The 25,568-nt window shown below is 34.6% G+C and overlaps 2 long non-coding RNA genes and 1 pseudogene across 2 annotated transcripts; 1 reads left to right on the forward strand and 2 right to left on the reverse strand.

The window, feature by feature from the left end:
* Positions 1 to 5,708: 5,708 nt before the first annotated feature.
* LOC128194688 (uncharacterized) lies at positions 5,709 to 10,651 on the reverse strand. Its single transcript, XR_008246007.1, has 3 exons — positions 9,355 to 10,651; positions 9,134 to 9,236; positions 5,709 to 6,153 (listed from the first exon to the last, which is right to left on the reverse strand). It is a non-coding gene; the product is annotated as an uncharacterized LOC128194688 (long non-coding RNA).
* A 1,794-nt stretch (positions 10,652 to 12,445) lies between these two features.
* Positions 12,446 to 18,607, forward strand: LOC108329354 (probable serine/threonine-protein kinase At1g09600; annotated as a pseudogene).
* Positions 18,608 to 22,356: 3,749 nt separating this feature from the next.
* On the reverse strand, positions 22,357 to 24,634 carry LOC108341545 (uncharacterized). Its single transcript, XR_001833304.2, has 3 exons — positions 24,464 to 24,634; positions 24,249 to 24,320; positions 22,357 to 22,596 (listed from the first exon to the last, which is right to left on the reverse strand). It is a non-coding gene; the product is annotated as an uncharacterized LOC108341545 (long non-coding RNA).
* Between the last annotated feature and the right edge of the window lie 934 nt (positions 24,635 to 25,568).

Genomic DNA, 25,568 nt, shown 5'->3' on the forward strand with positions numbered 1-25,568 from the left:
ATGTAATTGATTTAATTTTACAAAAACAAGTACTCAATTGATACGCCGAAAATGAAGAGGACCTATTTAAAATTCATGACCAAAATAGGGACCTACGGAGACATTAAACCATATAAAATATAACTATCAAAATATATGAATATTTGATCAACGCCGAATGCACTGGTGTTGATGCTGGAGTTATTTTGATGTTGTCGGTGAGTCCTTTCGTAGGTGATGCATCAATCACAGAGGAGGATGGTGTATGATCTAACACTCTCTTGGTGGATGGTAATATGTCGTGTTGCAAAACAGTATTTGAAAGACTCTTTTCCAGCCTTTTTCTAATGAACGACCTGCAAACTAAGCTGTTTGTGATAATAAATATTTGATATGAATTGTTATTGAACTGAATCAGGGCTACCTTCTCATTGTCCATTGCACCGATCGTTATATATTATATTATATAACTATTATATAACATAAATGCTTCGATTACAATATATTTTGATTTGCACCAATATTAGTTACATATTATATTATATTATATTATATATATATATAATATATAATATATAATAAATAAAAGCCGAAAGAGAAAAATTACATTCTTTTAGGTTACTCTCAAATAAATTTTGTAACAATATATAATGTTTCTTGTAACAGTATATAATATTTATTAGGTGATATACTGAGTCGGTATATAATATAATTGTTGCAACTGTCAATTGGATATTTAAATTTTTCAGTATCTGTTGTAAAACTAATACTATAAGGAACATAAATTTTTATTTATTTTATTTTTATACGAAATATTCACATTTCAAAAATACTTATCTCTCTTGGTTGAAATTCCACGCCGAGATGATAATTTATGTTGTATAGCTTTCGCTTTACTTTGAAGTAGGGATGCCGAGACCGAGTGCTTATCTTGATTCCTTGCACTTTCCAATGGGATGCCGCTCGGCCCCACGGTGGGCGCCAAAATGTTTCGGCAGGATTTAGAACCCTAATCTAAAACATTCAAAGTTGTCTGCTCCGATGTCCAGTTGTGTTGTCTTCTCTCTTCTTCTTGTCTGAGCCGCGGGGGAGGGTGCCTGCAAAAGACACTCCGACGCTCAAGTCAGTGACTTTGCGTAATAATCTTGTAATCAAGATTTAGTTATCAGAGTTCTCAGTTTTCAGTTCAAGTTAAGTTACCTGTCTCCTTTGCCAGAAATATATTTATAAACTATAAAGAGCTTACCGTTGGATCTAACTTATTAACCACCAATGAATGACTATTAATTATCAATAAATGATAATTATCCTCATTAACTCCCCGACAGTTATTACCATTAATTACCTTAACGGCTGATCTAACCGATCGGTTCACCAATCTGATAGGTATCATCGGTCGGACTGATTTTACCGATCAGTCTATTCTCCTTGCGTTTGCCCGATCGGTTGTGTTATGACACATCCGACCGGCTACCTACCCTCGGTAGAACACTCTCTGCGGTCGGTTGCCTGCCCTCGGTAGTAACACCAGCCCCCCAAGTCCTAGCAAAGTACATTTGCGTAGGGTTTGAAGTGACCTACGAAGTATCATTGGTCGGACTGATTTTACCGATCAGTCGGCTATGAGCCCATAGTAACACATTTATATGTTTTTTTTCAAAGGATTGTAGTCTTAGCATATAGAAAGTGAGGTAGACCTTGCATATCAGGTCATATTGATGAAGTGCATGTAGAGGATGCACATTCACATGACATACATAATGAGTAATCATTTCTCAAGAGTTCCAAAGATATCACCTTATTGATTATGTGCATAGATATATAACGTTTCTAAGAACTTTTAGGACGTCTTAATAATAAATTATAGGTTTAATACATCATTTGGTCCCTACTTTTTGGGGTTTTATTCAAAATGGTCCCACCTTTTGAAAAAGTTCAGTAAAGTCCCATATTTTGGTTTAAAATGTTCAATTCGGTCCTTTTCGTGGACGGCGTTAGAAACTTAACAGTGGTGGTGCTACTGTGGCGAAATTTGAGTGAGCTGTTATGTTTTGATGGTTACGTGGCACTGTAAATTGGGAAAATATCCTAAATTGGGGAAAACCCTAAAGTTTTAATAACCCTAAACCCTAAATTAGAATCAGAAACCCTAAATTGGGGAAAAATCCCCAATATCAAAACCCTGACCCTCAACCGGTTAGTCTTTCTCATATTTCCCTCCAACAGCATCGCAGGAGATTGAGGGATAGGAGGATGAGACTTTCCCTTAATGTTGCAAGGAGGTTTTTTGGTTTGCAAGATATGTTGGGCTTTGACAAAGCTAGCAATATCGTGGAGTGGCTGCTGAACCAAGCAAAAGCTGAAATCAATCGTCTAGCGAAGGAGAAAACGAAGTAGAAGAAGAGTGTTCACCGCAGTTACTGCAGTGCTGGTTCGGAATGTGAAGAAGGTGTGTCTAGTCTGGATGAGGTTGTAGGGAGTAGAGATGAAGAAGAAGCAGGAGAAGATTGGGGATTTTTTCCCAATTTAGGGTTTCTAATTCTAATTTCCACTTTAGGGTCCCCAATTTAAGATATTTCCCCAATTTACAGTGCCACGTAACCATCAAAGCATAACAGCTCACTCAAATTTCGCCACAGTGGCACCACCACCGTTAAGTTTCTAACGCCGTCCACGAAAAGGACCAAATTGAACATTTTAAACCAAAATATGGGACCTTACTGAACTTTTTCAAAAGGTGGGACCATTTTGAACAAAACCCCCAAAAATAGGGGCCAAATAATGTATTAAACCTAAATTATATCCTAATATTTATAATTATCATACTATATTTGAATTTGTTTGTAGTAAAATATTGAAAATTGTTTTCATAAGATTGTGAATAGGTGTGAAGTTGGTGTCACATGGACAAAAACTAAACTTTTGGGATCACACATAAGCATGACTTTGTACTTTGAGAATTTTTAGTTGTTATTTCTCTGTAGTGTTAGTTACGAGATCACGTACTAAAAGTTATTATTTGTGTTTATGCAAAGGTGACATAAGAAAAATAACAACTTTCATTTGTCATTTGGTGAGATGACCATAATACTAGATGGTGTGTCCTCACTTATTCACATTCCTATAATGAATAGTTTTGCGATGTCAACTTGGATGTGACAACAAAAACATAACTTTTGCTAAAATTACATGGGGTGGAGTATAGTGATGCCTCCACAAAAGACAAACAATATCGAGGTCGACATTGAGTGATGTATATGAGAAGTGTTATGTGCACAACAAATGGAAATATAATGTTAAAACATATTTATTACTTCTTGTGAAATGAATCACATTTGCAAACAAGAGAGACGTGTCAATAAGCGTATTGTACATAAAACACTTCAACGAACTTATGCTTTATGGTGGATATACTTGGGAGTAGTCGCAGTGAATAACTTATATTAGAAAATTGTAGATGATAACTTTGCATAGATAAAAGAACTTACAAGTTATACCATATTTGTGATTGACTTTGACCATATGATAATTCATCAAGTTCCAATTTCTTGAATCCTCAACAAACAATCATGCATTAAGTTCATAAGTCTTAAGATGATTAATGAATCATGTTTTATCCCTAGATACAAGCTTCACTAGGTATTCAATTTCAGTTTTAGGTTCAATTCATATTTTCCAATACATAAAAAACCACAAATCAAGCATGGAACCAATCCATATCAAGCATTAATCATGAAAAATGAATATACTAGCATGAATTGAAAAAGGATATATTATTAGCAACACAAAATTACACAAAGCTTCAATGTTTTACAACTAATCTTAATAAATAAGAATGACCTTCTATATGGTGAAGAATGTAGGGTTCTACAAATTTGTGTTAACATCGTTATCCTTATTCTACACATCCTTCAAAATACCCTTAAAAGTGAAAAAGGACATAAAAAATATCCCTAGAGATTTCCTATGGGGCTAGGGCACCACAGGCAAGAAGATAGCGTGAGTAAAACGGAGTAATATTTACAAGCCAAAAGAGATGAATGATTAGGTATTTGAGACCTAAAGATGTTCAACATTGCATTATGAGGAAAATGGAGTTTGGAGGTTAGTCGGAAGAGGAATGACTCTGGAAAGTGATTTTAGAATCAAAATACAGATACCTAAATTGAATATTATTTAGAACACAACTACTTTTAATAAAAAATTGAGTATTTTTTAAAATACAATTACTCTTAACTAAAACTATTCATTAAAATTGTATAACATTTTAAGACATATATTATACACGATTCATCTCTTTTTTTATGATGAGATATTAAAATTGTAGTGATTAATATATATTTATTCAGATGTAAGATTATAATGAATAAAGTATCACACTCATCACTAAGTGTTTAACATTGAAAGCAAGAACTAAATCAATTATATAAATATTCTAATCAATAAATAAAAAGAAAGTATACTACAAAAAGATGACAAAAGGAAAAAAAATCATTAAATTAAAGACGTAAAAATAACTCCCCACTAACACTCTCATCCTAATTTTTAGTCTACCGGTGCACTCCATAATTAAAATAACTGAATCCCCTTTTAGGAAACAACCTTTGACTCAATTTAATTTAAAAATAAAAGCTCTTAAAGCATTTCCTTAATAGATGTGATCACGTATCAGTTTTAAATTCTGTAATGCATTTGATCAAATCAAGCTATTCATTTCTTTTTCATAACACACCGAATAAATGTATTAAATACCATTGAAAAAATATGAAAACAATCATACAAGAGATAAAGTACTAATGAACAAATCTTTCATATTATGTAGGAGGTATGACTCAATGCTCTTTAGAGGAAATGTTTTGATAATAATATTAGTTATAAATTAAAAATAAAAAATTGATTCTAGTAATTATGTTTTTGTTTAGATATTTTTAAAAATGCAAAAGCTACTTTATGATTGTTTACAATATTTTCTTTTAAAAGAATAAGCTAATTTTATGAGAAGCTAAGTTTTTCAAAATATTTTCTCATTCAGTTTTGTATTCTTTTTAGAAATGCAAAATCTACTTTATGATTGTTTACAATATTTTCTTTTAAGAGAATAAGCTAATTTTATGAGAAGCTAAGTTTTCAAAAATATTTTCTCATTCAGTTTTATATTCTTTTTGATAACTTGAGACTAATACCTACATAACTGAAAAAAAGAAAAAGTGTTTCTTTTACAAGAAAAATGGTAACACATAGGCTCAGTATCTATGTATTCATAAAGACTTTATGATGACAAACAAAATACAACAAAGTTATGGTTTTGCAATGATTTTTACAAGATAGACACCAAATATAACACAAGTTTTCAAATCCTTTTTTGTATTTTCTTTAGCAAGATCTAAGAAGTCCAGTACCAACCGCATTCACTGGAACTATGCCAAAAAAAAGTTTCTTATGCCTGTTATTATCTCCAACCGATATAAAAGTTGAAATTATGATAATTTTAATTTAGATATCTTTTTTCTCTATTTTAATATTTGTCAAACAAGATCATCATATCAGAAGATAAAGAGACAAGAGAAAATAGTTGAAAAACATATGAAAGAAAACATCACCAAATTTGTTACTATGTTTCTTAAAATCATACATAACCCTTACAATATATGGATGTCAATATATGGATGTCAATCTTGTTTCCTAACACAAGAAATAGAACATTTGCAAATTATTTGTCTGAAAGCAAGACATCAAGCTCTTTCTTTGATTATGTGAACCTCTCTTGATCTCAAATTTTAAAAACTCAAGTCTGAAAGAAGTCTTACGACTACAACAAAATCAATAATAAAATTAAGAAACAATAATAAAAATCTAACTCAGGATAAAAGTAATACTCTGAAACATACAAAGAATACAATTTACCTATTCAACTGTGTTGGCAAGTGAAATTTTAAAAAAGAAATGCTTATAAATGTTTTGGCAGTAGTAGAATTAAAATGAGATAATGGTGCACCTGAATCATATACCAAACACAACGCCAAGCAAGCAGCTCTTTTCAAAAGGGGAAATTAAGAAAACTTGTGCACATTTCACCTCCTCCCACGTGCTGTAATCTGATGATGTACTCTGAATTTTCAGTATCAAGTGCTAGTTGATATCTCAAGTCCTTCACTTTCTATAATACAAACATACCTGAAAACATTGAAGTATATATTAGATTAACCATTAATGCTTAATAAGATGTACCAATAACGTAAGACTAAGTTATACATCTAGTTTTAAACTTTATTTACATGTGCATCAAGAAGATTTCTCTCAAGTTCTACAACAACAAAAAAAAACAATAAATAGCCATAAGTTCAACCAATTACAAACTTTAAGAGATAAGTACATTCACCTTACACAATATCATGGTTAATTACCATGATATTATAGAAAAAATTATGAGACATTTATCTTCACATGATACATAACCACATTTTTAATAAAATAATAATAATAATAACACATGGAAATTGGCCACGACTGATTCATCAAACAACACTCAAATGTCAAGATATATAAACTTGAATCGATTAGCAAGTTACTAACCAGAATTTGGTCTTTCTTTGTCATCAGTGACAATATTCTGATGGCCCTGGGATTCCTACTTTCTTTAGTATTGTTCAAGAAGAAATAGATTTCCTCACTAATTTCTAAAACAAGCTTACCAGCACAAGCAAATAATATTCCAATACAAACAACACCTATACATCCTAAGATAAAAAGAAATGAAAGGAGAATATGATGGTGTTTAGAAAAGAACAAATCATTGGTTCCAGCTTTCACTAGTACAAAAATCATATTTTATGATGTACAAAAACGAGATATGACATATATAGTTTTGTAGGTTATAATAGGTCTACACATTTTATGACGTAGCAAAAATTTACGTAATGATAGTCTGAACATATTATGACGCAATTTCTAAAACCAGTCCCTTTCTTTATATGAATATTGAAAAAAAATTGTTTCGAATTGATATTGAGTAAAATTATCTATGTTCACATTCATTATAGTTATTTATTTTTTTATCATAATTTGTTAGATTTTGCTGCCGTTTTTTATGGATGTCAACTTAAAATTTGTGCTGGCTCTCAAGAAGAAGAAAGAGTGTCAAGAAGTCTATAAAAAAAATAACTCTAATGAATGTGAACATAGATAATTTTACTCAATATCAATTCGAAACAATTTTCTCCAATATTCATATAAAAAAATGGATTGATTTTAGAAACTGCGTCATAATATGTTCAGGCTATCATGACATAAATTTTTGCTACGTCATAAAATGTGTAGACCTATTATAACGTACAAAACTATGTAAGTCATATCTCGTTTTTGTACGTCATAAAATATGATTTTTGTAGTAGTGACAAGATATTTAATCTGAGTTGAAAATTGAAATAAGTTGGCTCAGATCAAAAGTTGAGTTGAATCAGTTCGAGTAATTTAACATTTAGTTCAGGATCACTCGATTCTATCTTTCAATCAATTCAGTTTGAACTTTAACTCAAATAGACTTGACTCAATTCTTTAATTTGACCAACGTGGGTCGACCTTCACCCTAGATGATTTGGTTCGATTTTTAATCAAGATCAACTAAGTTCAACCTTTGGTCAGACCGACTCACATTGACTTACGATTTAAGCTAACTTATCTTAATCTTCAACTTGAATCAACTTATCTTGTTCAATGCAACTTGTCTTAACCTTCAATTTAGCATAAGATACTACAATAAAAGCATGTATTACCGACGACCTTGAGGCCTTCGATAATGTATCGGTGAAATTAAATACCGAGGGTTTTTGCCCTTCGGTAATGCTGCGATGCTATAAGTTCAAAATTTGAGTATTAGTTCCTCATATTTCCCAAAAGTACAACTACTTCCCTCCTGTTTGTCAAACTCACTCATTGACTTAGGGTTTCAACTTTGGTGGCGGTCAACCAATTCGACGCTGTGGTTCGACGACACAAGTTTGGTGGTGTGGGCGCTGACGGAGGTTCGTTGTTGGGTGGCGCTTTTCCATTCCTTACTCTCTGTTCGAAGCGGTTTGTTGGCTTGAAGCGTGAGGTTTTCGTCCTAAGGTGGTTTGAAGCGGTTACTGTTGCAAACGCTGTCGGCGGTTCGTTGGTGGCTGGTTTGCGGCTAGGGTTCATGTTTTTGTCCTTGTGAGTGTTGGGACAGTGGTGGGGGTTGGCGTGGCGAGGGCGTTGCAGTGAAGCGCGGATGTTGTTGTCGGAGAATGTCAAGGCGGAGAAGAAGGCGGAGGGAGGATGTTTGCTGCGGAATCTCGTCGGAAAGGCCCACCACTCTGCCGTTTGAGGAGCACTCAACGCCGAGTCACGCAGCGGAGCAAGTGTCGACTCTAGTCCAACTGGAGAGAAGGTTGTTGTGGGTGTCGCTATTAAGACAACAAACACAAGGACAAAAATATGTCCCGTTCACAGACTTTGCATTTTCTTTAACATATTGCAAGAACACTGAAACACCCTTCTCGTATTCTTCAGAGATGCGACGTGCATTCATCCAACTTCGATCCATACTATGTTTGTAACATAGTTTATCAGTATAAAATTCTTAACTCTCACAAGGTTCGGCCCTACCCATTCAGGAAAAATATTTTTCGTAAATTGCTAAGACATGTGCAAAGAAGTCTACATCATAAATTTGATAAAATTTCGGCAACATTTCGCATTGGTCTCCGAAATACACGAAATGAGAGTAGTCACAAATTACCACAATCAAATATGCATCCGGAGAACAACACAAATAATGAACCGAAATTTCATCAGTCTTATGCATAAACTCCAACGTACATGTTATAACAAATTTATGAAAAATAATTTTCCCAAACTATCCAATCGGACAATTCAAAATTTAATACAAACGATTAAAAGATTAATCGTTTATGTTAAATTTCAAACGGGAACTAAGTTTAACTCATTGATTTGATACTTATAATCTAACATGTCAATTATAATAATACAGCTAAAATTTATCACATGCATATTCAAAAGCCGATAACACATGCATACGTAAAAGCCAAAAACATGCAAACGCAAAAGCCAATAACATGCATACATAAAAGACAATAACATACATACAATAAAAGTTTTTAACAAGTAAGCTAACCTTTTTAGCAGATTAAAACAGCAATGGAGGGAAATGGAAGACTACTCGCCTAAAAATATAAGCCAAAAACGGTCAAAAACGTCGCCCAAGAACATGCCACAAACTGCATCAAAACGCAACGAAGACGAATTTTAATCAGTTCAAATGGAAGATATTTCAGCAAAGAGTAACTTAATCGGAGTAAAACTGAATTTAAACGGTGAAAAATCGAGAAAATCAACCTGGAAAGCAATGTTGCAACAGAAATCGCGAGGAAGAAGACGATCAAGGATGGTAACTGCTCGCGGGTTCACGTTCTGTAGTATAAATGGCTATATACGTCGGTTACAATAATCCACTGACGTCTATAATGTTATAGACGTTGATGTTGTAACTAATTTCACGTCTTTTTAATTTAAATATAATTAATGGCACGGATTTTAGGCGTCCGTTGCATGGCCGACCGACATCTCTAATGTTATAGACGTCACCACCTGTCAGATCGTCGTCTACTTGGCGGAATTATTATTACAATCCACCTAACTGTCAGGCTATAGACGTATGTTCTTAAGCAGCACTGGCGTCTATTAGCACGAACATTAATTACATCCATCAACCTGTCAGGACACAAACGTCAGCGATCAGCTAACCGACGTCTCTTGCTTCCAGGCGACGTCTAAAGTCGAGTATAGACGTCGGTGCGCTCGTATTAGACGTCCATATGGCGACTATTCACCTTCCTGCAGACCTTTTAGACGTCAAAGTGCAGTGTGCCCGACGTCTCTATTGTTTGAGACATCGGTTACACAGGTAGCCGACGTCTACTAGTTTCAGTTATTTATGGAATTGCCACCGGTCATCTTATTACATCGGTGGACTGTTGACCGACGTCTATGAGTTGACGTTAAACGTCGTTTTTCCACTAGTGCTTCTCTTACAAAACCTACAGTTGCACTTTATTTTTTGTATAAAGGATCTTTAGGTTAAATGATTCTTTATTAAAAAGCAAACTTTATTAAAACGCTGCAACAAACCCTTTTAACGACTAAAACACACTCGGAAAGAACTCATTTAATTTGATTTCCAAAAGTCGAGCGTTTAACATCTTATACAAAATCTTTTGATCCTCGATGAGAGTGCTATTATATTGGTTGTGAAAAAAGTTTTCCAATAAAAATATTCAACTCCTTTCTAATGTTTTCTAGATACTTCAAAATTCATTTTATTGACAAATTAGTATTTGTCATCTTTATTCCACCAACAAATATACAATTTATTGTAGTGACACCCTCATTAATTTTGAAGAAAGAGTATTGCATTGCCTTTGGATTTTTTTTCATTAAAAAATATTTAATAAGTTGTGTTATCGTCAACCTAAACTTGTAAATGATAGTCTGATTAGGTACAATGCTACTAAGATATTAGTTGATGTTCGTGTGGTACAAATGATTCCTTATAAGTATTAATTTCCTTTCAATACCAATATTTAGTTCTAGACTAAGTTTATAATATTTGTGAAAGAAATTATAACGCTTATAAATTCACCTGATGCAAGCTCTTCCACAACTCTTGATAACATGGTTTTCATTGGAGCAATACTTTACTTTGGAGGACTTGTCCAACGAGCCAGCATCATGGAAATTCATAATGTTTACAACCTTACCTACAAATTTTATAACTCTAGAATAATGATCATCAAACCTAAAAATTAAATGAATCATAGATTTAAATGTAGAGAACAAATTATTCAAATCAAAACTAATGATGATGTTGCATACATGATGTATCATAATACAAGTGAAGCTCTTCACCTAAATCATCAATAAAAAACAACATTAAACCATTTGTTCAGACTAGCTATTTACACAAGTCAACCCATAATACATGACTTGTTCAAGTTAATCCTTTTTCGTTACGGCATCAAATATTTAATTGTGTTCCCGCCCTCCTGGATAAAACTTACCTAAGTGGCTAGGTAAACTTATTGTGTTGCAGTATTAGGTTTTGACGTGTAAATTTTAAATTAGAAAAATCATGAATGGCTTTTGCAACTGCTTCCACAACAGAGGTGAACAGATCTGGAGTTAGATCAACATGGAAAAAGCCATTTTCTTCTTCAGATTCTTTAGTAGACAAACCTCTAAGCTTCACATTTTTCTCTAGTTTTGCTCGCTTCTAGCTAGCCTCCAGAATTTTTAGCTCAGTAATAACAAGTTTACCTACAGTTTGCATTTTATCAGGGTCATAAGGAGTATGAGCAGCTTGTAGCTGGATATAAGCTGACTTCAAGGAAGAGATGTTTTTAATTTGAGAGATTAAACCCCTTCTTCCATAATCTGAAACACTGTTGGGAATTTCTTCAATATGGTAATAAGTTTCCTCCTTTTATCGAGCCCCAAATCTCTTTTGAACTTGCCAAACTGCTTAAGCGACATAGCCCTATCCGATTGAGCCACCAGAATATTCCTCACCCTTAGAACGAATTTCAATAGCGACAAAAACAACAACGACAACAAACTAGGAATAGAAAAATGAAAAACTTATTAGAAGATGTTGAAGAAGAATAAGATAAGACTTACTCAGTGCTATGGCTTTCTGATGTCTGAGTGTGACAATAATCCTAAATAATCTAACCCTAACCCCTCTTTTTTTTAACCTCTCTCGTTAAAGCTGTTGCCATGTCTTCAAATTATTTTTTCTCAACTTAAAATTTACACGTCAAAACCTAATATTGCCACGCAATAAGATTACCTAGCCACGTAGGTAAGTTTTATTCAGGAGGACAACAACAGCGTTAAATATTTGACGTCATAATACTTAAGATTGAAACTGTAAAATAATTCTAGAGAGCTTGATTGATCCCTCTCACAATCTTCTATTTATAAGAATAAATTGATACACAAGTACATGATAAATAGGGTAACCCTAGACACAATATAATCATGATAAATAGGGTAATCCTAGACATAATATAATCATGATAAATAGGGTAACCCTTGACACACTATAATGATGATAAAATAGGATAAATATCCTAACAATAATGAAAAAGAATTAACTTGAAGTGTTTTTTCAAAGTTGGGATCAATTATTACGTTTAAGAAAAAGGTAAGATCATTTTGAACACAATCTCTCAAACTAAGGACCAAAAACGGTATTAAACCTTAATTAATTTACACTATTTGAAGTATTTAAGTCCAAATACTAGTTTAAAATATAGTTTAATGTATAAAAAAATTAACATTATTAAATTAAGATGATCATATCAATTTATTTTGAAATATTAAAAACAAAGTTATATTAAAATTTTGAATATAAATAAATTCTGATTTTATATTTAAGAACTACAAAATATTTAATCTTTTTAATATTATGAATTTATTACATATAAAGTATCAACGTCTATTATTATATATTATAATGAAATTCATTTATTAGTATCGATTTATCTACTATATAAAATAAGGAAAAATCTATATAAATAAGGAAAAAGTTTCTTTAAACCTCACCTCACCACTTTAAACCTCACCTCACCACTTTAGAAGTTGACCATCAATTTTGCTCGTAGACGCTAAATTGTCATCATCTCTATTCACCGAGCAATGGATCCACATAATGCTGGCGGACTAACGGCTTTGCAGCAAGCATAGCGTAGGCGCTATGACGCCAGACGATCGCTGGCGTTAGCCCAATTTGATTATGTTAAAGAACTCGTGAGAGACGACCGCCTTCAAGATGCGGCAAAAGAGGCTAAGAAAGCGAAGGTAATTCTCAAGGAAACCGAGAAGGAAGATGCTACCGAATAGCTTCGGAGGATGACGGTCTAAGATTTTTGTTCTTCTCAGTTCTTTTTTGCGAGTCCAAGAACCGTTCTTTGTATCCCAAAATAGTTCGTTCTTCTGTGAGACTTAGGATGCTACAGCGGTGTAACATTTTTGTTTTTCTAAGTTCTTTTGTTGCAAGAACCTAATTCTTTTGTATCCTAAAATAGTTCGTTCTTCTGTGAGACTTACTTTCTTTTTGTTCTTCTGGACTTTCTTTTTCTTTTTCAAGTTTTTGGAATTGCGTGTAGTCTCAATTACCCCTTTTCTTCGATAATCTCCTGTATTTTTAAGGTTTAATACCTATTTTGGTTCCTCCTTTGGGAGAGTTTGTTCAAAGTGGTCCTTCCTTTTTTTCAAAAATTCACTTTAGTCCTATCTTTCGCAAAAACTGTTCAAGTTGGTCCTTTTTGATAACGGCGTTAAGTTCACTAACGGTAGAACTGTCAGGTGTGCAATGTTTGATGACTTGGAACCTTTTATATGTGTTGGCAGTGTCACTTCATTATATGGGTTAAAAAAAAATTAATTTCTCAACCAGAAACCCTAGGGAGAGTTTGCTTCCCACTACCTCTCACTGATTTGCCGCTGCAACAGGCCTCCACCCAACCAGCCACCGCGAGTTGTGGCACAAGGCGTCGTCGGCGCTGACGTTCGTTGCCGATCGAGGTGAGAGTTCCCCTCTTCCGCCGCTCGTCGCGCGATCGCTGCCACAATCTCTGCCGGCCACCGCACCAAGGTGCCTCTTCCTTCTCCTCTTCGCGCGAGGTTCTCCCTGCGCTTCGTCTTAAGACGTTGATGCCAGAAAGGGTCGCCACTCCAATGCCGGCGATAAAACTCCTCTTCCTCTGTTATGCGAAGTCGAAGGTGAAATAAATCGTCATGGTTGCACCGCTTCTACTCGGAATTCACACCCGCCATCGGCAATCACCTTCTTGTTTGTACTGTATTGTGTTGGGCGTGAGTCTTGGGGCGTGAAAAATTGATTTTCTGATTGGTGTAGTGAATGTTTTCTGTTAAGCATTGGGTTGGGGAAAAATGGGTTTATGTTTGGGTTGAACTTCTGGAGATGAAGGAGAGGGTGTTCAGAATTCTCAGGTTGTGATGGTAAGGCGTTTTGCTTCAGAAATTGATTTGTTGTTTGATTTTCTTTCGGCGGTGGTTGATTTGGGTGATGGTGGAAGATGAGGGATATGAGTTGTTTCAAAAGATAAGCTTTAAACCTATCGGCATGGGATTTGTGATTTGGGTCTGTTCATTCTGGAAATGCATTTGATTCTGCTACCATTTTCTATAGTGTTTTCTGGGTGCAAGCAGAGAAGTATCGAAGCCTTGATGCTGGTGGAATATACACTATTTTTTTATTTTACCCTATTTACACGTCATTATTAATTATTTTTTAAAACAAATTATAATGCCACATCATCAAACATTACACATCTCGCAGTTCTGCCATTAGTGAACTTAACGCCGTTACCAAAAGGGACCAACCAACTTGAACAGTTTTTGCGAAAGGTAGGACTAAAGTGAACTTTTGAAAAAAGGAGGGACCACTTTGAACAAACCCTCCGAAAAGAGGGACCAAAATAGGTATTAAACCTATTTTTAATTCAAATTTTTACACTAAATTGATTACGAATACGTTTCTAAATAAATTGATTACAATGAGGGAGGAAGTTTTTAGGGTAAAAGATAGATATGATAACAATGAGGGAAGAACTGCATTGATTGATAAGCAAGGGAATGGTTCTGTTAGAGTGCAAGGTGATAGTATTGAAAGGAAGAGGGAGAAAATGGAATATGCTGTTGCTCCACATCCGGGAATTGGTAGTGTTCCCAAAGCCATGGAAGGTGAACAGGTTGCAGCTGGGTGGCCCTCATGGCTGGCAGCAGTGGCTGGAGAGGCTATCAGGGGATGGCTGCCACGGCGTGCAGATTCTTTTGAGAAGTTGGATAAAGTAAACTTCTTTCATTGACCTGTATTCTCAATTACATTATGCAATTCTTTGGTTTGATGCAGATAACTGTTTTTTTCAATTGCGATTTAAACTTAAAACAAGTTTAAAGTCATTTTCTGTAATTACATGATGTTACATTTTCCCCTGATCTTTTTGACCCCCTTTCTCTTAATTATCTATATTTCTAAAGTCTACTCCATGCATGTGGCTGCAATGTGAAAAAGGAGAAACTGAGCTGAATTCTTATATTTTATAGGTGGCAAACAAAACACCCCAACTTTCCACTACCTCTTTTGGTTTTTAGTAAAAAAGTTGCCATGATTCTGAGCTGAATTCTCTTCAATAATCACGAGCTCTTCCTTCAAATTGTTGACCAAAATTGCTTAATTTTTTCTGCATAACCATTTTTAATGTCTAATCTGATGATAATTCTTGGTAAAGAAACTATCTCTAATTGATTTGGAAACCACCTCCCTCTTTATTTAATCAATGCACTTTTTGTCTGTTCTTCGATAACAATCTTAGGCAGTACATTTTGCTAGATACTGTTTTTATACTTGTTTTTGATCTTTATGATCTCATAGTATAACAGTTAACACAAAATTCTGGAAATTTATTAATGATTGAATATATACCACTTATGTTTGTCTGTCATATATCCTCAATTTCATGCTGAAATTATTTCTAAATAAAATTAAGTAGAATATGAGAATTGTGCATTTGTAGTTTTCAGATATTTTCAGTTATATTTCTCCTTGATTTCACGTTACTTCAATGTGAGCATATCTCCTGTATGCTTTGTAATCATGAATGATAAATTGATAATTTTTTCCTTTATCTAATGTGCAGATTGGACAGGGAACTTATAGCAATGTTTATAGAGCTCGAGATCTTGAACAAAAGAAGATTGTTGCTTTGAAAAAAGTGAGGTTTGATAATCTTGAGCCTGAGAGTGTTCGCTTCATGGCAAGGGAAATTCACATTCTGCGCAGGCTTGATCATCCAAATGTCATAAAATTGGAAGGCTTGGTCACATCAAGGATGTCTTGCAGCTTATACCTTGTTTTTGAGTACATGGAGCATGACTTGGCTGGACTTGCATCACATCCTGGACTGAAGTTTACTGAAGCTCAGGGAATTTCTTAAGCATCCTTATGTTTTATCTCTCTCTTTCCATTTTATTGCAAATCAAACCTATCATGTCTTCTAGGGAGAATATTGGTTCCTCTCATTTTTGTTTGATGTCATAGGCAATCAAAGATTTCTTTTCTATTGTGATGTTTATACTTTTAAGCTAATTGCTGATGCGCCCTCTTCCTAAATTAATTCCCTGAAATTTACTTTCTTTTTTTGTCTCCATTGAAAATGAGGCTAATTAAGGCAAGCGGTAGAAATTAAATGAAGAGTAAAATTTCCACTAAAGACTAACATTTAAATAAAAAAGGGCTACAAGATAACAAAAAAAAAAAAACAAAACAGAGAAAAACAATCAAGTTTTAATTACTGATTTATTGAAGGGCGGAAATAAACCTATTTCAAAACAGAATGCTATCCTGCAACACAAATAAAAAATTAAGTAATTTCCTATTGGATCTTGGCAGGTTAAATGTTACATGCAGCAACTTTTACGTGGACTTGATCACTGCCACAGCTGTGGTGTACTTCACCGTGACATTAAGGGTTCTAATCTTTTGATTGACAACAATGGGATATTGAAAATCTCGTTATCTTATGTATTACTGCAAATATACACCACTATTGTGGCTATTGTCTCAACAGCCTTAATATGGTACAAAATTAATTTTTATAACCAAAAATTGATGTGTTGGTTGATAGTTATTCACCATTTCTTGCTCAAGAAACGTTTTGCAGTGCATTTATGGTACTAGAGAATTTTTTTCAAACTTCAGTATGCACTGCTCTTAACCCTCTTCTATTGGTTTACTTGTAATTTAGTTCTTCTCAACAAAGCCTCTACCTTGTGATCCCTCAAGCTTACCAAAGTATCCGCCTAGCAAAGAATTTGATGCCAAGGTGCGGGATGAAGAAGCTAGAAGGTGTGTTCGATTTTGGTGTGGAATTGTATTCATTTATATTCAAATGATTTGTACAAATTGCATTTTTGAAGGTTACCTGTGTCTGTGTTTTGAGATAATCTGATTAATTAATCCATGTCATTGTTGTTGTGTCTATTTTTTTCTAAAATTTTGGTTATTTCCAAAGTGCAATGATTAACTTTGGGAAAATGGCAGAAATGAATCTTCTTGTAACTGTTCAAACTAAGTTTTCCACACACTCCCCAATGTCCCCTGCCCTGTAATATACTAAATTTTACTTGTAAAATGTATAGTGACTGCAACAACACTGTCAAGGTTACTTATGGAGCAGAAAAGAAAATATTTTTAATGTTCCTTATGATTCACAATACGTGGGTATACAGAAGCTAACAATAAGTGTAGCTGAAATATACTGGTTCTTAAAATCAGACTTGTGCTTATTACTTCTGTTAACATGTTCGCATTGGCTGGGCTCTTTTATTTATTGTCCTTAAGTGCTTGCTTATGGTTTTGGTTATGATGTTTGCAGACAAGGAGGAGCAGGAGTCAAGGGCCAGAGGCATGATCTTGAGAGAAAAGGCACAAGAGAATCACGAGCAATTCCTGCACCTGATGCCAATGCTGAACTGGTCCTGTCAATGCAGGTTTGGTCATTTTTAGTTGTTAAACTAACCCCTCTTGGTCATTGAGATTTGTCGTCGTTGTTTGTGGATCCCCCAGTTCATCAACACAAAAGAGCTTCCCATTCAGGTCCACTGACACACCGTGCCGCATGGGCCAAAGCCGGGAAGAACCAAGAGGATGCTCCAAAGGTTTCAATGGGGGGTGACTTATCAACAATATCAGGCTTAGTCGCGGCAAGGAGGAGTATGCTCTCTGACGATCGCAGAGAAAGGTCTGCATCATCACAAGCAGATGCCCAAAAACTAATAAGCAGGTTCCCAGGATCCTTCAAGGAGGCCTCTGAGTCAATGACGCAACAGGATCAGAAGAATAATCATGCACATGCTCCTCAAAAGGAAGAAGGAAGAGCCAGCAGCAACAAAGACTCAAGTCTTGTAAGTAGTTTTGAAATGTTTATCTGTTGCTAACTTTGTCTCCTAAGTTATTTCATCTTGGTTCTAGTTTTGTCTAAATGTTATGGTTGGATTATCTTATGACAATGTTGCAGGTTGGATATGGCTCAAAGGGTCATAAAATTCATTATTCTGGGCCTCTGCTAGTTCCATCAAGCAACATGGATCAGATGTTGAAGGATCATGACCGGCAAATCCAAGAGGCGGTTCGAAGATCAAGATTAGACAAGGCAAAGATGAGAAGACTCCAAGCTGAGGGGAACCAGATAAGCAATTCATTATTTGTTTCTGGTCGTTGAGTTGTAGAACCTGATGCTGCAAAGCATCATTTAAGAATATTTGATTTTTTTTTCTATTTTGCCTGTACAGGGAGTTAGTATCCCTCAATGCCCCTCTGTGACCATGTTAGGTAACTCTAGCTCAGAACTCTTCACCATGTATTTTCCTTCTTCCACTTACAATCATTATATGGCCATTCTTGCAAAGCTTATCAGCATAAGCTGTAGTAGAGTATTGGGAAACCTTGTCTTCCTTATGTTTAACTTATGATAGAGTAATTATCAATCACTCTTGTTAAGATGGCTATGCATTTATGTATATATATGTCTATTCTCTTTTTCTCACTTGTTCCTTCTCTCATGGATGCATCATTTTGGTACATGATTGCTTATAGCCATTTTGGTACATGTTAGATTGAAATTTTATTATGTCTCAAACTTTGATATGTTTTAAGTTGTGGATTTTAGAAATGAAGGAATGTAGTTATTTTGATTTAATGATATTAATTTTTTTTACTGGTTTAAACAATGTTTCTTACTCACATGAGTTGTAACATAACTTAAAAGTCAATATAAAATATATTTTACATTTCAAAAGAATTTAACATAATTGGAATAAAAAGATTATGTCAATTTATTTTTAAAGTTTAAGAATTAAAATGTATTAAAAATTAGAATGGAAGTTTAATGACAAAATATATTTAATCCTTTTATTTAAAATTACAATATCGGTGAGATTCATTGAACAATGAGAATAATTTTGATTTCTTTTAACGAATATTAGTTAACAAATAATTGTTTTTATACAAATCTCAATAAAAATATTGTTCAAAGAGGTTTACTTGCATTTTTTTTTAGAAAAATTAGTCACTTCTCTCAGCACTCATTTCTCGAAAGATTCAAAGTGTTTTATTTTTGAGGCCTAATTCATAACATTGCATTTAGTCATGGATGTTTCATCCTCAACACTTTCAACTATTTCACTTTTAACTTTCATAAATGTTTTTTATTTTTTTCTTTCACTTTTAATATTATTTAATATACATTTTATTTCAATTTTAATATTATTTAATATACATTTATATTTTAATAATCTAATATTATTTAATAGTATTATTTAATATACATTTAGTTAATGGTAAATTTTACATTTGGGCTAAGAAAATTTAGTTATAGTATTTCAACTATACTAATGAAATCTCTTTACCTCTTCAATTCAGACTTCAGTCTTCAGACTCTTCAACCGTCTCTTAATCAATTCTTACTAAGCTAAAAACTTGAATCTTCTTTCAATTTCCACTCACAACTAACGCTTGCTCATCTCAAAATTGACCTTACAACTTGAAACTTATCTCGGTTCATTTCCTTCATCCACTGATCCTATTCCCATGCTCAACGTCCATTTATTCTCCCATTTCCAGGTCGACACTGCATCTTGAAACTGAAGTCTCACTTGCCTCCTTTGCTTCATACTTATCTCCACCATACCTAAACTCACTTTTGACTCTTGCAAAGATCACCAAACACTCCCAATTGATGCCCCAAATAACGACGTCCCGGTTGTTTTAAAGAAGCTTATATCTCATAGCCACCCATACTTGAACTTGAAAAAACTTCGTATATACTTGGTACTGATAAGAACAAGCCCACTAACACCCGCTGTGCTACTCTGATCCTCAAACCCCCCTTGTTCACTAGTTCACGGAAAGAACACTTCCTTCATGACAATTTACAACCTGAAGATAATCACCCTTGAAGAACCTTCTTCAAAACTTCCATGACTTTGGAAAACCCTTCTTCAAAACTTCCATGACTTTGGAAAACCCCGATAACTCTTTTCTTCCATGATAACCTTGTCATTCCATTTTCCTCAACACTGTTTTTCTACTCCACAAAACAACCATGCTCGAAATCACTTATGATTGCCAAGACTTATACTAGACTGTTCCAACCTGTCCTTTAATTCTCTTATGAAATTCTTTAACCTTATAGTTCTCCCTATGACTACACCGAGTCCAAACACCATTACTTTAACTCAACTTCCATCTTCCTCTTGCATTACACAACTTCAAAAGAAACCGCCCCTAAATAGATTACTAACACCATTCCATAGTGAACACCACCTCTCCAAGTTATAAAAATCCCATAATTGTTGCAGAACACCAACTAAAACTATTACACCATAAGGATCTATCTTCTCTTCTCCACGTATCCTTGCCAACATATTCTGACTCCTACAACCCTTTGTCTTCTCCTTTATAACTTGACACACTTCTAATGCAATACCATGCTTCCCCTTCTCAAAACACAATACTTCTTTTGAAGGCCATAACTATCTGAAACGATTTAAAACAGTCAAACCTCTCTTGTAATCACACCTCAGACTTAAGAAAGACAACATCATATCTTATTCACTTGCGTTCATTAGACATCTTGAATTCCCATAACACTTGCTTCTATCCTTCGCTCAATTGTACCTGCTGCACTCATTCGATCAAATTAACTTAAAATCTTCTTCTTCAAGAATTGCCCTCTTCAACTCAGAATCTTTAGAAATACAAACTCTATCTTTGATCCCCTGAACCTCAAGATATCCTTAACCAGCAACACCAATCCTCTGACCTTATCTGAACTTACCCACTTACTGCCTTCTGTAACTCAACTTCCAATATCCACTTCTCTCTTGATCAAACTCAACAGATCCCTGAACATCACCATAAAATCACACCCGAAGAAAAACTGATTATAACACAACATGCCACTTTGAAACTCTGATAGTCTCGATCAACCCGGATTATTTGATCATTCCCCGATACCATCTCCAACAACTCATACTGTAATCATCCTTTGTCATTTATTCTAAGGCATTTCTTCTTTGTTCCTCATCCATCGCTCTTACTTCTCTATTTCTCACATTTACTCACCAAACTGACATCCTGATATGCCCCTTCCTTTAATACTAGAAATCTTTCCTCTTAGCCAATAACCAAACCTTTCCGATGTGCCTCTTCCTTCGGTGATTGAAGTTTTTCACCTCAACCCGAGATCAAACATTCCTTCTATGCCACTCGCTAATCTTGAAACATTCTTCTAAACTTGGCTATACAATATCCACTTCAGAATTCTTATCCCTCTCCTAACTTAAGCTTCAAACCATCCACAATTTCTCTTATTCAGATTTTAACCATCGTTGATACACCGATCCATGTTACCCATCTCACCCAAAGCCACTCCGTTGCTCACCAACACTTCCTTTTCTTCTGACCTCTGACGTTACTGATATACTAAACCAAACTGATTTCTCAAATCCTGTTATACCAATACTTGCCCAAATCTTCTCTTATTCTAGCCTTTGAATCCAACTCTTCTCGTGGAATTCACGGTCTTTGATCTGCTGACTCTGTTCTTGAAAACTTCTTCACCCAAACATTCCTTCTAGACTCCAATATGTCTTCACCCATCTTTTGAAACCTAAATGCTGGTCTCCTAACTCTTTCTTACCCCAAACCTTCAGAATTAAGAAAGGAAAATCATCTCTGGTAAAAGTCATGAGTGTGCACCCTCATTCCTTCTATCGAGACATTTTATGTTCTCAAAACTTCCAGTTAGATAGAAAAATACCATCTAGACTTGGAATAAATGGTAAACCATACCATTTAGACTCAACTCTTCACAGAGAAGACACGATAAACCTGCCAAAATGCTTAACCATGGAGTTCTTATGGGTTAGGCTACCGAAAAGTAAATGCATTTTGGTGATATGAGTAGCCAAATCAATTCCTTTAAGCTATCCTTCAACTGTATAGTCCCATACCTATACAGTCTACAGATCCCTCTCATTCTGGTGTATGTTCGATTCGTCCATGTACCCCTTCCACTAGAAGCCTGCCAGGAGCCGCTCCTTGTTCGTGCCTCTTGCACCGGCGATCACTCCCCGCCCTCTCAGTGCTCGGGCGTCACATGCCCACCAGCTTCCGCTTGGTTCGTCCTCGAACCACACCGTACTGGGAGAGGCTAGGCTCTGATACCATAAATGTGACATCCCAAAATATCATATTCACATATAATATAATAGGATTCAGCTATTACAATATGTGAAAGCAGTTAAGGGATGAAGATGACAATATTTGAATATTTATACAGTCATCCAAAATTTAGAGGAAATTAAGACTTGAGTACAAGTTCTAAAAGTGCTCTAAAATGAAAGCTGACAAAATATTAAAAAGTCCTAAGTACTAGGGGCTGGATCTTCCTCAACTTCCAAAGCTTGCTCCACTGGCACATTCATTACCTACTGCTCACATCCAAAGGATTGGATGATCATCGCAAGAGGGAAGACAAACACATACAAACATACAGTGCAAGGGTGAGCTAGATTACAAAAGGAAGCAAGTTAATTAAGAGATTATCAAATTAAAAGAGACATACAAGAATGGCAAGCCTAGAAGAACATTTTAATTAAGTTATAAGTTGTGGTTTTATTAAGTGGTGTTAGACTTAGACTCGTCCGGACCCGGAATGAATATCGAGCTATGGCGGGTTATGCACTTGTGGTGGCCTCTACTGCTTTGCAAAGCCATTGCCAATGGGTTTCACCCTACCACACACAAGGTTAGTCTGTTATCACTCACCTTGGCCCATATACAATGGAGACAACCAAGACTAGGACCCCTACTGCTCTTCACCACATGAACAAATCTTCTCTAAGTGAGATTGAATAGTCATTAGAGCTTTAAGGGAAACCCCCAAGACTGAGCTACCTATATTCATTCCAGAAACTTAACTTAAATCTCACCTAGAGATGATACTTAACTCTTTGAATCATAATTCATACCATACCAACTTCATTGACTTTAAATTCTCATTTTTATACATAAAGGTGTTATATTAATTTGGTTTCATACAAATCCTACATGATTAACTCATACAATACTAAAAAGAATCATACAATGCTAGAAATAAGTTACATATTTTCACAGAAACATCATTTATTACTACCAATTTATTTATCATATATAATTACCTATACTTAAGTAATTCAAATAGCTTGGAAACCCTCACCAATGGCTCCGGAAGGGTTAAAAACCCCAGAACGACCTAAAGAACGTCCAAAACGACACCCGGAACCCCCAAACTATCAAAAACAACAGCAACTGCAGAAAGCTGCGCCCAGCGCCATTTAGGGGCGCCCAGCGTGACTTTTCCTGCTGGAGACAGCAGGAAATGGCGCCCAGCGCCAGTTTTGTGGCGCCCAGCGTGACTTTCTGCTGGAAACAGCAGAAAATGGCGCCCAGCGCCATTTTTGTGGCGCCCAGCGTGAATTATGCAGATTATCTGCATAATTGAGCAACTTTACCCCCTAAGTTTCGTTTTAGGCCTTTTGGTGGATTTCTAGCACTCCTAACTTGATCTATGTGATGAATCTAACTTATCTAATCAACTCTAACACTTACTAAACCAAATCCCTAATCATTTAGCATCAATCTACACTTAAATTCCTCAATTTCATCAACTTATCTACCCAAATCTAATTCTACTAGTTAGATACTGTTTTTACCACTTTTAAGGCTTCTAATAAGTCACAATTGACTCAATCAAATTGTCCCCACTGTCCACTTACACCCTAGATCTCAATTACTCAAAAACACCCTCTCACTTCCTCTAAAATGGCCACAAAGTAACTCTAAGGCACTTGATTTCCTTTCCAAACAATACCATAACAGGTTTCAACATCAAAACAGTCCCAATCATGCATAATTCATCATACCAAGACTTCCCCAAACAATTCATAATCATCAATCATCAATTTACCCAACATACACAATTTCCATACATACATTTCAAACCAATACAACCAATTTCATGCCTCCAACAACATACAACTTCAAAATTATCATACATTCACAATACACAACTAAAATGGAAAGAAGAACTAGCTCCCCTTACCTCTAGTGCGTACGGCCAACTCAAGGAAGAATCCTAGACCACGTGCTTTGGACCCCAAAGTGTGAGAATCACCTATAAATCATCAATTGATGATGGAGAACGAATTTTAGAACTAAGTTGAAGTTAGATTGTGGAAGGAAACGAAATGGGTTGCATGAAATAAGAAATCTCATGCTTGAAACCCTAGGGCAAAGGAGGAAAGAGGGTTTTCTTACCGGTTGGATGAAACGGAAAATCGATCGGTAGAAACGTAGCTCTTGGAGTCCTGAATGCTTAAGTAGCTTCAATTTGAGAAACAAACGGTTAGATTTTGAGATATGGTAGATGGAAGGTAGAGGAATGAAGAAAAGAAGGAGAAGGAGAGGAGTGTGTGTCTGGACGGTGGAGGAATGAGTGAGAATTTTGGAAGAGAGTGTTTTATAAAAATTTTATTTTTAAAACTTTACCCAATGCTTGGCTGCCACGTGTACGCACCTTTATGTTTTATTTTTCTCAGACTTTACACTCATCATAATACATTTTTATTGCATGGATTATATGGTGTACAAAGAATATTGATAATATATACATTATTTTCTCTAAAAATTAAAAAGCTTTTAAATTTTTAATTTTACATTTTTTATCAAGAAAATGTTTCAAGCTTTTCGTAGTGTGTTCATGAGTACACAATAAAAAGGAATCCTTTAATAAATTCAATGGTGACTATTCTCGTAGGTAATGAATGCACTTCTTTTTCCTGACATTTTTAAGAAAATCACTTCAAACCATTTACTATTTCCAAATTTTAAAATGGTATTCAAGAGTATTTTGCTTGAATTTATCTACATCTTAGAAAAAAAAAGTAATACTAATTATTATTTTAATTAGTAAAAGGTATGTTTATAGAAAGTACATAAATTAAATTAAAATATATGAGATCATTTGAAAACACTTGTAATATATGGTTCTTAATTTTAGTATAAAACCACAGTAAAAAGAATAGTATATATTAGATATTTTTTCTAATACTAAAATATCTTTTAAAAGTTTATTGTCCAAAAACACTCATGTAGAGGTCATGGTGATATTCAAGCAACATATTTAAAAGTAGTAAGGTATTATTTGAAAATATAAGCTTAAAATAAATTGTATATATATATATATATATATATATATATATATATATATATATATATATATATATATATTTTAAAATGTGAATGAACATACTTGTTGACATTTTCATTTATTAGAATTAAGATTAGGGATGACAACAAGTTAGGTCGAGCATAGATAGTGTTTACTTACAATCCGACCTACATGTAAAAAATTGTATCTCAT

The sequence above is a fragment of the Vigna angularis genome, chromosome 1, assembly GCF_016808095.1.
Source record: "Vigna angularis cultivar LongXiaoDou No.4 chromosome 1, ASM1680809v1, whole genome shotgun sequence".
Taxonomy (NCBI): Eukaryota; Viridiplantae; Streptophyta; class Magnoliopsida; order Fabales; family Fabaceae; genus Vigna; species Vigna angularis.